This window comes from Equus quagga, chromosome 18 (genome assembly GCF_021613505.1).
Source record: "Equus quagga isolate Etosha38 chromosome 18, UCLA_HA_Equagga_1.0, whole genome shotgun sequence".
NCBI classification, from domain to species: domain Eukaryota; kingdom Metazoa; phylum Chordata; class Mammalia; order Perissodactyla; family Equidae; genus Equus; species Equus quagga.
Window position 1 is genome coordinate 24,736,518 of NC_060284.1, and position 13,880 is coordinate 24,750,397.

Consider the following 13,880-nt stretch of genomic DNA (forward strand, 5'->3'; position numbering starts at 1 on the left):
GGGGTCATGGGCGCCCCTGAATTTGTAACCACGTTGGACAGAAGTGGGTACCTGGGACTTACGACTGGTATCTGAAGTGGGGGCAGTCTTGTGGAACAGAGCCCTTAGACCTGTGGAGTCTGATGCTAACCCCAGTAGTTACTGTCAGAATAGGATTGCACTGTAGGATACCCAGTTGTTGTCAGAGAAAGTGGTGTCAGAAAAAAAGACATCTCACTATGTTTACACTAAATGTAAACCAGACATTTTTCTGCTCCAGCACAGGAGCAAATGGAAACCCATGGTTTTGACCAGCTGCAGCCATTAACGAAGTTGCAAATATGAAGCATTGATTTAACACCAAGGTAAAAGTGGACTTTTTACCTGAAACACGGATGACATAAGAGCTTGTTCTTTTGAAACTGACCTTTTCTCTCTTAATGCTCTTGCCTAATGCTTCACTTCCCACACCTTCCAGAGAAAATCGGAGCCAGAATTGCTAAGCAGTGTTGGCTGACTGGAATGTTTTAAAAGACCTGCTCCTAGGTTGGGCAGACAGGCACGGCTGCACTTTATTAGCACCTTGAGAAAGAGGTTGTGGGTGTTGTTTTTTTCTTTTGATCCCTAATGACAGAATGTAAATGGTCCATTATCGGTCCATTATTGCAAGGTAGATTTGGAGAACAATTTTCTAGTCAGGTTGTTGTCTTCTCACAGTGAAAAAGACGACTGCAATTCTGTGCTTGGGCCACATATTTCTATCTGGACCCCTGGGCCTTTTTGAAAAGTTCCTTTTGACTTTGTAGTAGGAATTAAATGTTAGGAGGTATCAATAACCTTGCAATACTTGCTGTTTCGTTTCCTTGGAACCAAAGTGGTGTAAATAAAGCTCACTTCCTGAGTTGCTTTGTGTCAATTTAAGATAATGTTCCAAAGCCAAAGCCATCCTCTTTTAAAATCACTGACAAAAAAAAAAAAAGGCTTATTTTATGAGTTCCCCTTTACATTCATATGCCACTTTAATGATTTCAAAGTGCTTCCCCAATATTTCTTTTACCACTGAGATCAACTCTTAGGGCCAGTATGATTGGCCATATTTAGAGCCAAGGACATGAAGGCCTGGATCGGGTGGGTGATTTGCTTTAGCCCATGAAGATGGTGGTGGAGGCAGGCCTGGAACTCGGTCCATTGCACGTTTTCCGTGCTGCGACCATGGAAAACCACCCCAACCTCTCATGCTGTGCGGTGAGTGGAGAAGCAAGGCTTTGCTCAATCAGCAACAAGGCCCTTAGGGGTGGGGGAACAAAAGATACAAAAATAAATAAAACTGGCCAGTTTGCACTTATCCAAAGCAGCCCCAGAACTTTTACAGGACAGTACACCAGCAGGAGGAACAATCACTGTATTCCCAGAATTGACTTCATAGCGATGCCTGCTGCTGACCAGGAAGTAGAAGAAAACTTCTGTAAAAGTGCCTGGTATCTGGGATCATAGATATCAGTAACGTGTAGACAGAAACAGAGCTAGAGGCTTTAAAAATCCCTTCCCCTCACAGCATTAGTCCAGACTGTATCAGAATCCATGACACAGGCAGCGGGAGCTCAGTTAGAGATGGCCGTAGCCTAACCCGTGAGGCTGAGGGCCCACCCACAGTGAGCCACATGGCGAAGCATCCTTTGTTACTATTCCAGCTATTCTCAAGTGAGTGACGATCACGGTGATCCCAGAGAGTGTGATCCAGTCTGCCCAGCCTTTTGGGATCAAACCCCAGCATTCCTGGGAAGGAAATAGCAAGAGCCAATAAAACAGCAAGAGAAGCTAGATGGCACTCATTTCCATCATGTTCCATTGCCAGGCCTCCCCAACCCCTCCCTGAGACATTATTTTGTCTTTATAATAACAAAAACCCGAATCAGGAGGTGATATGTTTTAGAAAGAGCTCTCTGGTTGCAATATGGAAATGGGACTAAGGAGGGCAAGAGAGAGGCTGTTTCAGTTGTCATCCCCAAAGTTGAGGCAGGCTCCATCCAAGGCAGTGGTAGCAGGGATGCAGAAGAAGGGAGTAGTTTAAGAAAAGAACTGATTGATTTGAGGGAATAGAGGAAAAAAGGGTTTTGGGGTTAGGTGCCTGAGCTCTTGATGTTGCTATCAACCTTCAACATCATTCCCCTCTCATTCTTAATGTTGCTATCAACATTCAGGGTCCCAGGAAGAGCAGGTTTGGTGTGGGTGTGAGAAGAAATGGCAGATTCAGTTTGGGACATACTGAGTTTGAGTTGCTTCCCCACACATCTCACTCTATAGCCAGGAAGATGTTGTGGAGATGATTCTGAGGCTTAGGGTTAGGGAGCTGGGCTCGCCGTGTAGTTTTGGGAATCATCTACAGAGAGGCAGTGGATGAGCCTTGAGAATAGAGGATGTCACACAAGGAGAGCATATGCATGAGCAGACAAGCTACTGGCCGAAGACTGAATCCTGGTGAACCCCAATGCTTAAAGGACGGGTAGTATCAGGACCCTTCTATGGTTCCCAGTTACCTTTTTACCTTCAATTAAAATCAATGCTTTCATTATATGCCTGACTAGATAATCTTCGTTTCTTGCTACAATCCACTTTTACTCTTTTTAGTAAGACTGATTTATTTGTTGCCAATTGTAGACCATTCAAGTGCTCTCTCTCTTTTTTTTTTTTTTTTGAGGAAGATTAGCCCTGAGCTAACTACTGCCAATCCTCCTCTTTTTGCTGAGGAAGACTGGCCCTGAGCTAACATCCATGCCCATCTTCCTCTGCTTTATACGTGGGACACCTACCGCAGCATGGCTTTTGCCAAGCGGTGCCACATCCACACCCGGGATCCGAACCAGCGGACCCCGGGCAAGGAGAAGTGGAATATGTGAACTTAACCACTGCGCCACCGGGCCGGCCCCGTATCACCTTTTTCTTTTAAAGCCCTGTTCAATTCTCACCACTCCAGAGGTGTCTTTTCAGATTAGGTATCCCCTAGCTTCACCTACAATTAATCAACTCACAGGCTAATGGAATCTGGGAAATGGAGGGTCTATTGGTCATTTGGCTCTCTCTCTAACGTGACAAGTGAGGAAAGTCAGGTCAAGTGAGGTGAGATGACTTGCCCAACATTATCCTGTCAGTTAGATGTAAAGTAGTGAGTAGAAATTGGGTCTTCTGGTACCTGGTCGGGTGTTCTTTCCAATAGGCCGGGCTCCCTCGTTGGCTTGATTCTCCTCTATGCCACTTGGGTGGTTATTTTCCTTCATTTAAACATCCAATCTCATTACTACATTCCCCCCATCCTCCTCTCTTATAGCCCTATAGAGGCAGAGCAGCTATTTCTTCTATTAAATTAGCTCTCATTTGATATAGATCACTATCTTTATCCATTCATGCCTTGGATGAACAGTTCCACCCAACATATCCAGAGACCAAGGAAGTAACAACAAAGGATTTTGATTGCTGTCTTTTGACCACTTCCCAACACCCTCGTACTCACAGTCCCTCTGCATTATCAGCAACGCCTCTCCACCCTCCACTCCCAACCCTGCCCTCCACTCTGCTCCTCTCTCCAGCCCTTCTTCACATACCCTATTAGGCTGTCCTTGATGCCCTCTGCTAGATTAACCTCTTAATAAAAGAACATTAACAGGAAGATCAAATACTTTTCAAATTCATCTAAAGTTATTAGTGATTTTCGTAAACATGTGGGTGCTTCAATGGTTATTTTAGGAAAAAAAAAAATCTCATGTGTGCGCTTTCCTAGATAGTCACTGTAAGATTTCCAAATGTGTTAGCTTCAAATTTGGCTATCTAGTGTAAAAGAAGATCCATGCCTTTTTCCGACAAATTAGTTGGATCATCTCTCTCCCACCCAAGTCTTTCTATTTCATGGTCTTCCTTGGTCTCCGAATATGTGGGGTGGAAATGTCCATCCAAGGCACAAATGGATAAAGATAGTGATCTCTATCAAATGAGAGCTAATTTAATAAGAGAAATAGCTGCTCTGCCCCAAGGTAACATAGAAAATTGATAATTAAATATTTAGTATTTATTATAATAACTTATGAATTATGGACAAAGTAAATTTGACACAGTAAAATTATGTTTTTGTGTGTTGCCATGTTTTCTAGTACATTAGGGCTCACTGTATATTTAAGCTGTATAATCCATTTATGTTCATTTTAAAGTGGTCAGAACAGTTTTCCTGTTTTACATGATTATAGTTTTTTGTGTGTGATAAAATGTGTAACAGAAAATTTACCACTTTAACCATTTTTAACTGCACAGTTCTATGGCATTAAGTACATTCACATTGTTATGCAACTGTGATTATAGGTTTTAAAACTTGGCCTTTGCTTGGGTGACACTGGCTGTATCTGTCTTGTCTACAGCATGAATCTTGATTGGGAAGACAGGCGTTGCATCAAAATGTGGAGGTTACTTGCACAAGTTAACTTTTTCTAAATGTTGCATCACTGTGTACTGGTTGGCTTCCAAATACTTTGTCTTCCCTATGGGCCATATATTAGATAATCAAGGTAAGTTACATTTATATTTCATAACACTTTCTAGTATCTGGAGTCATGTGATATACTGTAAAATCTAGCCTGGAAATCACTAACTCAGGTGGAGAACCAAACCCCCTAACGTCCAATCTGCTTTCTCTTTACAGAGAAAAGAGAAAGCCAAACTTTGAAGGATTAATTTTAGATAAAGCTACTACTCTGTTAATAAATTACCATTTTTGAGCACTTTGTCCCTGCTGCTTTGTTAAGCATTTGATTTATAGTTACCTCATTTAATTCTTAAAACAACTTCATTATTATCTCTATTTCACAGATGAGAAAATTGATACTTAGCTTATCTAAGATCATGCATGCGGTAAATGGTACACTCCCTTCCGGATCTCTCAAACATTCATAAGAGTCTTAGGATAAGAACTAGGTCAAATATCGTGACTAACATATTGAAAATAACTAACGTGTTGGAGGCATGTGATACTTCTTTACTAAGTCATTCAGAAAGAAGGTCATTTTTAGGTGACATGGTATTAATTTACTTTAACCACATTTTAAAATAGGAAGGCAGGAAGAAAGGCCATATAAAACATCATTTAAGTACAAATTAAACTTCAGTTATTCCTCTTGTCATTAAATTGGTAGGTAAATGTTTCTCTGTAAGAGGTTGTGCCAGCAGGATGCACCCACGCTCTGGCGATCTGTCATGTCCATCTTAATTACCTATTAAGGCAGGCATGGTGGAGGAGCACTTGTTGATTCTGTTTCACTAGATGGAATACTGAGTAATGAGTTAGAAAAACTATATAGATCTGATTTTTTTTAGATTGTGTCTTTTAGTTTCTGTAAAAAATAGATTGTAGATTTTTTTTAAAAGAAAGATGTCACATTCTATATAAAACTCCTTTTTATATAGCTCATTGGAGAGGCGATGTGGCAGATGGCTCTTAGTCAGAGCTGGTAGGAATTCTGTGTTTGCTTTGTGAGCTTGAGCAAGTTTCTTAGGGCCTCTGCTTTCTCACCTTTAGAGTTGAGATCATATTACGTACCTCGCTGAGCACACAGTAAATGGGAGCCTTCCCCCTTCCATCTTCCATGACCCTTTTCCACTCAACAGATGATTATTGAAATCTCTTGTGTCTGGTCCTCTACACTGCACTCTTCAGAGAGCTCAAAGTGAGAGGCAGGAAGGCACCTAACCAGCTATTTGTGATGCAGTTTAATGGAAGTATAATAGAACTACCAGCACTCTCTAAATGCTGAGGAAGCAGGAGGTGCAGAGCAACTACTTGTTTTGGGGGCGAGTGGGTAGCAGTGGTCTTTTTAAACATCTTTTGTGTTTAATGGTCATTTAATACTTGGTGAACCTTAAAACTTTGTATTTTATGATCAGAAATTAGCGGAATCTAAACACTAGGCTGATTTTCAATGCATGGCGATTTGATTTTTGTCACTGGATTAAGAATATGTTTTACCAGATGTAGCACTCTTTCCAGTGATCAGTATCAGAAGTTATTGATTTTATGAGATTGAAACTATCCAAGGACTTGCAATGTTGTCAGCTTGATCAGAGCTCACAGGATGTTGAATTACAATACTTCTGGAACATCTAAAATGTGGCAGGCCCTGGGGAGACACAATGTCCATGCCTTCCTAGAGCCCATGGTCTTGGGGGAAGGTGGACAGGGCAACCAGTGGTCTTAGGGGAAGGTGGACAGGACTTGATACACACCATCCTTATTTGGGTGATACCTTGATACTTCCACTGGTCCCAGCATTATTTCTGTTTCATTATACTGTTAACTTGTACAAAAGAAGAATTGTGAAATCATAATTTGATAAAATATTAAGGTCACTTAGGAATGCTGTGGCATTTATCCAGTGATCCATCACTGATTCAAAATGACTCACCGTCATTATAATGCAGCCAGTCATGCTGAATTTGACAGCACTTCTCCATTCAGATTTGTGAGATGTCATGTTTGGTGGGTGAGTTGGCAAGCATGAATTTTTCTCCTTTCTTCCTGAAAGGTGAAGGCTTAGCCTCTGCTTCTGAATCTCTGCACCTGTCATGGGGTGATGGAAATGCCTGAGGCTCTGTCCCCACTGCTTTGCTTTGTCACCCTTCCAGACTCATCATTGGAGGGCACCAACAGTGTTCACAGATTTTTCAGAGAGCCAGGCCTCCTCCTGCATACCTCTGGTTCCTAACTGAGTGGTGAAACCTGATCTTGTAGTATCTGTTCACTCAGTAATTATTTACTAAATATTTATGGTGCAGACAGGGGCAGGAATGAGACATGGGGGCACTCTAGGTGGGCTTATGACTTGTTACTCTGGGTAGGCTAAGGATTTGATATCACTTCAGACTGATACTCTTTAAATACTTGTTTACAACTTTTTTAAGAGGAGAAGCCAAGCACTCGATGCAAGGGAGGAGGGTAGCCAGAGGCCCTCCACTTCCCCCTTCTGCCAGCCCCCAGGATCTCAGCTGACCAGAAGAAAAATAGCAATCAGACTCCTTATCTTCCCCTCCATCTACTTTCTGTGCTCTCCCTGAGAAAAGTTCTGATAGACGCTATTGATGAATCAGTACCTGGAAGCTGCCATAACATCCAAGCTCTTAATCTAGCCCTGGAAAGAGACACTGGGATAAATCCCAGGGATAAAGATGAATAAGATACTGCCCTAGCCCTCAGGGAACTTGAGGCAATAGCTTATTATATACTGTAAAACAGTTCGAGAGAACTGTTAGTAAAGTGTTCTAGGAATACAGATGGAAGAGCAGTGAATTCAGCCTGGGGAGGTCAGGGTGGCCATGGAGATGATCTTGGGGTGTGACAGATGGTGAAGTGACATGTCACTCTTTTAAGAACCTCTGGTATTCAGAGTTTGAACTTTTCAAATTGATGAAGTAAGATGCTTTAATTTTACGTAACCTAAAGCCTTAAACTTACAGAATTGCACAAGACAAGATGGATGTGATCTGGTAGTGATCTTGCTGTATCTGACCTGCAAAATGAGATCAAGTGACTACGCCGACGTTCTGACTGCTTGCTAAATCTTAAAAGAAAACTCTGAAGATTTAGTTAGCTATCTCTAAAAGACAAATTCAGCCAAATGGAAAGACATTCTCAGATTCCAAAATTTTACAGTAGTTCTTTGCTTTACTACACAGGAGTTTGTTTTGTCAATCTACTATCTCTGCTAACCAAAAGGAAATAAGAGCTCCCAGACCTCTCAATTTTCAAAGTAAAAGCCTTGAGACCTTTTATTTTTCTATCAGAAAGCTGATTGCCCCCTATTGTTCCTTAATCCCCAGTCACTTGGGAGTTTTCCCTTATAAATTCCTCACTGGGAGGGAACCTTCTGAAAGGAGCTCTGATTTGAGAAAGGGAATTCTCTGTGTTATGCCTGACATCTCCAAATCTTCCAGAAGACCTTTTTTTTTAGGTTATCTTGGAATTGACTTTTTAAGTGAAAATACACATGTCTTGTGTTCTGCCACTGGGGGGAGAAAATGTTTTTGAGGGGCTAGGTAATGCCAGTTTTCTAACACTCATTAGCATAGTGAACTGGAGAATCCACTGCCGCAGACTCAGCCGCTGGGTCTGTCAGAATGACTCTGACCATCCTGTCCTGTTTTTATCCTGCCTAATATGCACTATTTATTCTAAGAAGTGTTGCTATTTAGTATTTTCACAATTCATTCTTCCAACTTGTACTTTTGTTTGCTGCTGGGGTAGAAGAAAGGCGATAACTTTTGCGATGGTTTCTAATATTAGCTTGAGAGATTTGGTTTTAGCCTAGAAAAAGAAACTGAGCTACATTTTGTTGTTCTTTTTATTTGACAGCAGTGGCTTCACTCTGAGATGACAACCTGTCATTATGAGAGACCTTTCCTTAAGTCCTACATTTATATCTTCTCAGCAAAATATTCCTTTGGTTTAGGTAAATGTTAAATAGGAAAGAGGAATGAAACTCGTTAATAAAACATGTTGGAAAGCATTCAGCCAACTCAAAGAAAGAAATGCAAACAAGGCAACATAGGATCATTTTTCATATATGGAGTTAGCAAAGACTTTTTTTTAATGATGATTTTCACATCCAGTCAAGGTGCTACTCATATATTGTTTATGGGAAAGAAAATGAATATAACCCACCTTGGGAAATAATTTGATGTTCATGTATCAGAAGCCTTAAAATGTTCATGCTCTTTGACCCATTTCTCTCATTTTTGGAAGTCTATGGAAAGGAAACTGTATGAACAGAGCACAGAGGTGTTTACAGCAGTATTAGTAATGAAAAGGGAAAATTTAAGATTCAATAGGGAAATGATTTTGTACGCTATGACATATCCATGTATGAACTATTATGCTTCCATCAGAAGAGATGTTTAGAGAAACTAAAACTAAACAACATCGAGAGAGCCTATGATAAAAACGATGAGGCAAAAGGAGATCTCAGTATCGTGCCATTGAATTTTACAATGGCACAATTGTGTAAAACTAACAAGCCAGCCGGGTGGGCATGCGGGGGAATGAAAGGAGAAAATTACCCCAAATATTAAGTCATTTTCCCCTTGTGCCCCCATTTTCTGTAAGAAGTGTAGATATTTTCAATGGGTTTTTCTATCTTTTATTTATAAAATGAGTGGTGCCTCAGATATAATGCTGATCTTACTCATCATTGAAATCTTAATGTTCATATTTTATGCCTTGTAAATTACCATGGTGATGACATTAAGCGTGTAACTGTGACAGTGATTTGTTTCTTTCCCTGGGTTTTAGTTAACACCTTTTGTGAGAGGTCAGAAGATGATCTCTTTAACAACACTCACTTTTAAAAAAGTATCTTTTGTATGTTTCATAAAATTATTATAGATGTCGGAAATTTTAGAACCACGTAAGTGGAGAAATTGTCTTGCAGTCCTGCGATGCAGAAAATATAACAATATGTTTATGATTTCTCTTTAGGAATTTTTCAAATAGAAACTAATTGCAGAGTTTCCGGTTGACCAGCATTCATAGGGTAAGATTAACATTCTGAATTGTGAACACATGGTAAAGATAATTACTATTACATTGGCAGCTCGGGGCGAAGAAATACTTGAATACTTAGTATGTAAAAAGAGATTACTATTCTGACAGATGTTTTGAGTAAAATCCTTTCAATGTTTTTAAACGAGTTAATAAACAGAAAGTTAAATTTGTATATATTTCATCTTCCTGTCCTTTGTTGGTTTTGTATGTAGGAAATTATATATGTGTGTATGTTTGATACTTGTCATTTTTTTTTAACTTTAAAGATCTAAGGAATATAAGAAATGTCTATGAGAAACTTAGACTCCGTGACCCCCTGTCTATTTTTCTGATTTTTGTTTAAGGTAGCATTTGAATGCATAGAATTGGTTTGCCATGTCTCCATAAGTAAAAGATGGCCGTGGTTTCCTAGAGTAGGTAAGTCAGAAATAAACAAGCTCTATACTCTGTTGCTTCCTGCAAACATCATTCTTCTTTTATAGTTGTGGACGATTAAGCTTAAGTTAGCTCTGTGGCGGAGCTTTTGACTTGGACATAATGAATGATTAATTTGTACACTATTAAGTAGCATGACTCTCTAGTGTAGTGAATACAACATATGTCTTAAATTGTGTCGCCCAGCTCTGAACCTATAGTCGGTCTGTTCCCTGCTGTATTCTGAACACCCTTCTTTTTTATAGATGAAGGTGTAGATCCTTCGACTTCTTGAGGATATCTACATTTCCCTGCTGATTCATTGAATTGACTATAATTTTTAAAAGCTAGTAACAGATCAGCTACCCCCCTACTTATGACCCCTCAGTGGTTTTTCCATCATTCCTGGACCATTTATTATCCAAATTCTTCATCTTGGCTACCGGTCCTCTGTCACTCTTCTACTTTCCCCAGGCTTCTGACATTCCAGCCAAGTGGCCTCCTTTCTGATCCTCACACATCCTAAGCTTCTTACTCTTTCTGCCTGGAATGATGTTTCCCAAGATCCTCACGTGGCTGGTTCCATTTATATCTTCATTCTAATGGTAGTCCCTCTAAACAGGCCTTCCCTCACCATCGAGTCTACAGTAGCTTTATGTTCTTCATAGTGTTTCTGATTTTATTGTCTTTGTATAACTGGTTATTATCTCTCTTCCATTACTACCCAGTAAGGTTCCTGGGAGCAGGGAACTTGTCTATCTTGCATACTTATATTTCCCTAACATGTAGAACTCTACCTGGCACATAGTAGGCATTCTAGATATCTGTTTCATGAACAGACTAAAATCCTGACCTCTCTTTGACAAGTGCTGCTGTTCAGTAATATTTCGCTCATTCCCTTTGGGTATTTTGCTTGCATAGAACCAAATGTAGTACTTATTAGGTTTAGCCATCATCCCACTCGTTTGGCACTGAAGTGACAGTTGACGTGTTGGTGCTAACTTCCAACTATGTATGTCTTCTCTCCACAATAGGATTGTAAATCCTGTGAAAGCTGAGACAGGCCTCATATTTCCTTGGTATGCCTTTGTAGTCCTAGCTCTCATAGTGCAGTTCAGATAAATGTTAACTTTAGAGAAAGGGTTAAGACTAATGGCTTAATCATATTTTTAAGTATTTCTAGAGTACACTGGTTTGTCTGTCCCAGAGCTAAAAAAAATCTCATTTTGATTTATAGTTTTAAAAAATTATAACATAGAAATATTCTAGATTGTATTTGTGACTTCATGTTCTTTTTTATGTTATGAGGAAGGCCTATTATTGATTAGGTTAGGTGGCCAGAATCACTGCTACCAATTCACCTAGGGAAGAATTAGGAGAAACAAATAGAATGATGGTCTTTGCCATTAGCCAGTCATTTGAAAAGGAGACCACATGTGATTCAGGAGAGACTGCATAGAAACTGAGTTTGGCTCTGCTTTATGGCTTGCTTACTGTGGGGTGGTGGGAGGGGGTCAGGAAAACATTTTTATAAACAGTAAAGGTGTGATGGAGAAGATGGTGGAGAAGGGTTTAAGGTTGCCTTCTGTTTACACATTCTCTCTCAAAATTAGGCAGCCACTGATGGCTTATGCTTTAGTGTTAATATTATAATAATGGGGTTGCAACTTCTTTTATTTTAAACGTATTCTAGATAATTTGTTAGCTTACTAAAAGCATTAAAGAATTGAGAAGTCTTTTCCTGAAAAGAGAATTAGTATCTAAATTAGACACATGATATAGTCTAGAACTCTCAGAAACAAGGAAAAGTGAAGGAACGTTCCTTAAAGTTCAGAACAACTCAGATTTAATTAGGATTTCTAGAATTGTTCCCGTGATTTTAATTGTTGTATTCAATTGTAACTTTCTCCTGGGGCTTCAGATGATTGGGATAATTTTCCTAATATTTAGAACATTATTTATGATTGTTTCACAGACCCATTACCACTCTACAGGTTTGGGTAAGAAGCGACAGAATGGTAGTTACACATTTCTGTTCTCCTTTGCTTTCTCTGTTATTTGAGTATGATGTCAGACTCTTTCCTTGAAACTCTTTGATTTCTGTCCTTCAGAAATACTGTGCTTCTCTTTACCTCACTCACCCTGCTTCTCTATCCCCCTTTACTCTTCCTTCTCTGAAAGCCCTTCCTCATCTGATACGTTATGTAAGGGAGAAAGATTCTATTCTTTGCTCACTAAATTCATTCAAAGAATTAATTCATACCTATGGCACTATCAACTACTTAAATGCTCATGACTTCCTGTGGGGGATTAAAGATGGCTGCAAATACTTTATGATTCTTCCCATCAAAAGATGGAGTCTGTTCCCCTTCCATTTGAATCTGGACTGGCCCTGTTGTCTTTTTTGGCCAATCAAATGTGGCGTGAATGGTATGGAGTAATTTCTAAGGCTGGACCTTAAAGAGATTTGTAGTTTCTACTTTTTGTGTGGTTCAAATGTACCTTCTTAGAACTTAGCCACCTTGCTGTGAGGAAGCCTCAAAGCCATATGGAGGAGTGGCAGGCCCCTGGTCATTAGCCCAAGCTGAGCTCCATGCCAGCAGCCAGCCCAAGTGCCAGCCCTGTGATTAAGGCATTTTGGATCTTCCAGCCATTTCAACATTCTAGCCAACACCATGTGAAACAGAACTGCCTCATTATCCCACAGAACCATGAAAAATGATAAATGGTTATTTTAGCTGCTAAGTTTTGGGATGGTTTGTTACATAGCAGTAAAGAACCAAAACAAAAATTGGTACCTAGAAGTGGGGGGCTGCCATAACAAAACATTTGGCATTGACTTTGGGATCCAGTGGCAGTAAAGGCCTGAAGGGTAGTAAGAAGATTATTAATATGACTGGAAGGGCAGTGAAGAAGTTGCTATTGGAGGATATAAAATGGTACCCTTGTTTTATATTGACAAAAAAATTGATGAGGCTGACACCTACAGTAACATGGAAGATAGAAAATGAACCTAATGAGTTTGTGGATCTAGCTAAGGAGATTTTCCAGCGGAATGTTGGAATGCTGATTGACTTCTTTTGTTTTTGAGGAAGATTAGCCCTAAGCTAATGTCTGCCCAATCCTCCTCCTTTTTGCTGAGGAAGACTGGCCCTGAGCTAACATCTATTCCCATCTTCCTCTACTTTATATGTGGGATGCCTGCCACAGCATGGCTTGACAAGTGGTGTATAGGTCTGCACCCGGGATCAGAACCAGCAAACCCTAGGCCTCTGAAACGGAACATACGAACTTAACCGCTGCACCACCGAGCTGGCCCCAATTGACTTCTTTTTTTAACCACCTATGATCAAAGTATTAAAAGAGAAAGATGAATTAAACAAAAACTGTTCCGATTTTAAATAGACTTTGGAGGAAGTATTTCCAATCCAGAATTTTCTAGGGTCATAAATAAAACCGTTTCTCACTCCCAGCTTCTCTACCCAGCAAAAGGTACTCAAAGTGAGAGATGGCCTCAGGTCAAAAGATCAGATCTGGAGGACTACCGTCAGTAAAATTTGATCTCAATGTTAAAATAAAAGCCAAAACACAGCTGTAAGACCCTGTATTAAGACTTCAAAAAGACATAAGGCAGTGCCTCCTAGATCTTCTCTGCTAGATGGAAAGCCTTCTAAGCATCCTGGGCCTGATTTAGGTGACTAGGTCCTGAATTTGATGCGGTAGTGGGATGAAACTTTTGGAGGTCTTGGGAGAGGGTGAGTGTGCTTTGCATGCAGGCGGAATGTAAATTGTTGTTGGACACAGAGTAGACCATAGAGGATTAAACATGGCTGCACGTTCTTTTCCTCTCCTCCCATTGAGAAGTAGCATTTGCTCCCCCTCCCCTTGAATCTGGGCTGGCTGCATGACTTCCTTG

At 40.2% G+C, this 13,880-nt stretch overlaps 1 protein-coding gene across 8 annotated transcripts in view; it reads left to right on the forward strand.

Annotated features, from left to right (window-relative positions):
• LRRC8B (leucine rich repeat containing 8 VRAC subunit B) overlaps window positions 1–13,880 on the forward strand; it is a 65,740-nt gene that overhangs the window by 31,508 nt on the left and 20,352 nt on the right. The window contains exons 2-4 of one of the 8 annotated variants that reach the window (XM_046645446.1): window positions 4,383–4,529; window positions 9,485–9,539; window positions 9,895–9,967. The exons of 1 other annotated variant lie outside the window; for it this stretch is intronic. The gene's annotated coding sequence lies outside the window, so the exon portion shown is untranslated. Of the gene's footprint in view, window positions 1–261; window positions 345–4,382; window positions 4,530–9,484; window positions 9,540–9,894; window positions 9,968–13,880 lie in introns of those variants that run through there. 6 more of the 8 variants (XM_046645444.1, XM_046645445.1, XM_046645448.1 and 3 more) reach the window with 6 other exon arrangements.